The sequence below is a fragment of the Macrobrachium nipponense genome, chromosome 2, assembly GCF_015104395.2.
Source record: "Macrobrachium nipponense isolate FS-2020 chromosome 2, ASM1510439v2, whole genome shotgun sequence".
Lineage (NCBI taxonomy): Eukaryota > Metazoa > Arthropoda > Malacostraca > Decapoda > Palaemonidae > Macrobrachium > Macrobrachium nipponense.
The window spans coordinates 90,651,337-90,653,836 of NC_087201.1; positions in this window are offsets into that span (position 1 = coordinate 90,651,337).

Here is a 2,500-nt window from a genome sequence, read left to right on the forward strand (position 1 = left end):
AGAATTCTTCATCGTTTTAATGTCATTACAGGCGGTCCCCGGGTTACGACGGTTCCGGCTTACGACGTTCCGAGGTTACGACGCTTTTTCTTAAAATATTCAATGGAAAAATCCGTCCGGGGTAAACGACGCTTGTTCCGAGGTTTACGACGCTGACGCTTCCGACGCTCCGAGTTAACGACGCTTTTAAAAAAACGCATACTATGATAAAAAATCCTTTATAGTTTAGCACAGTATATTAATAAAAATAAGTTTCTGGTTAGATTACAACAAAAATTTTGAGATTATGATGATTTTCGACACTTTTTGTTGTATTTTTCTATGTTTTTTAGTGACGCCTCATATGCGTGGGGGGAAAAAAACAAAACTAGGTTTCCGAGGCGAAATGAATTAACATACTAAGTTTAAACCAATATAAAACAGGCCCAAAAAAAGCGGCCAAAATAATGAAAAAAAAAATCATTGGCTTGTTTTCAGTAATAAATAAACAAACAAAAAACGGGAAAGGTTTTCTGCTTAAGATTACAAAACCGCCAAATTCAAAAGAATCCAAAAAAAAGAAATAGACATTATTCCAGTAATTTGATCAGAGAGAGAGAGAGGAGAGAGAGAGAAGAACCAGAGAGGAACAAAGAGAGAGAGAGAGAGAGGGAAGGACGTCTTCCGACGCTCCGAGTTAAGGACAGAGAAGTGTTCGTTTTCGTTAAACGGGTTTTGAGATTATGATGATTTTTCGACACTTTTATGTTGTATTTTTTTCTATGTTTTTTAGTGACGCCTCATATGCGGAACTAGTTTTCTGAGCGAATGAATACATACTAGTTTACATATAACAGTCCAAAAGCGCAAATAATGAAAAATCATTGCTTGTTTCCAGTAATAATAACAAAACGAAGTTTCTGGTTAGATTACAACGCAAATTCCAAGTATCCAAAGAGAGACATTATCCAGTAATTTGATCAGAGAGAGAGAGAGAGAGAGAGAGGCGTCTTCCGACGCTCCGAGTTAAGGACAGAGAAGGTGTTTGTTTCATTAAACGGTTTGAGATTATGATGAATTTTCGACACTTTTTATGTTGTATTTTTTCTATGCTTTTTAGTGACGCCTCATATGCGGAACTAGTTTCCGAGCGATGAATACATACTAGTTTACATATAACAGTCCAAAAAGCGCAAATAATGAAAAAATCATTGCTTGTTTCCAGTAATATAACAAAAACGAAGTTTCTGCTTAGATTACAACGCAAATTCAGTATCCAAAGAGAGACATTATCCAGTAATTTGATCAGAGAGAGGAGAGGAGAGAGAGAGAGAGAGGAGAGAGAGAGAGAGGAGAGAGAGAGAGAGAGAGAGAGAGAGAGGAAGAAAGGAGGCGTCTTCCGACGCTCCGAGTTAAGGACAGAGAAGTGTTCGTTTCGTTAAACGGCCTCTGACTCATGCCAGTAAATGTTTTGTTGATACTAATAATATAAGCTATTTAAAGATACGTTTACTTTAATTAGTCTATATGATACGTAAATAGTAATCAACTGTTCTTGTAGCCCTCAATATTTGGCAAAATCGAAGTATCCAAAGAGAGACATTATCCAGTACGTAATTTGATCAGAGAGAGAGAGAGAGAGAGAGAGAGAGAGAGAGAGAGAGAGAGAGAGAGAGAGAGAGACGCTTTGGTAACAATGGTCTCGGGGGTTTTTATAGCTTCCTTCTGCTTGATGATCGTGGATATTGTAGAAGGATTTCGACCATACTCGTTTGCCAAATCGACGATACGAACGCCACGTTCATGCTTTGCTATAATTTCATGTTTTGCTTCCATCGAAATCATTTTTCTTGGGTTTTTTCTATCACCTGCTTTGTCTTTAGCTTTGAGACCCATGGTTAATAATAAAATAGACAAAATATCACGCAAAATAGGCGCAAATACAACGAACTAAACAACGACGTGTTAACATGCAGCACCAACAAACAAACAGACTGAACGCCATTTATCGGTCGCCTATACAACTAACACTCATCGCAAAATCGTATCCCAAATATTCGTTGTATATCAAAGCTTGTATTTTCGCAAATTTTCTGTTATATCTCAAAACATTCGTATATTAGGGCAATCGTATGTCAAGTTTCCAATGTAATTTGATCAGAGAGAGAGAGAGAGAGAGAGAGAGAGAGAGACGCTTTGCAACAATGGTCTCGGGGATTGACGTAACGTTTATTTTCTGAACAGATAGGACAGAGAAGTGTTCGTTTCATTAAACGGCCTCTGACTCATGGCAGGAAATGTTTTGTTGATACTTAATATATAAGCCTTATTTAAAGATACATTTACTTTATTAGTCTATATGATACGTAAATAGTAATCAGCTGTTCTTGTAGCCCTCAAGATTTTGCAAAATCACTCCAGGTTGTACATAAAACTTCAAGAATGTAGTGTCACCAGGGGATTACAATAGTTTTTACCTTCAAGAACCAGCATTCTTTTATGAAAATAACTCCAGGTTGTA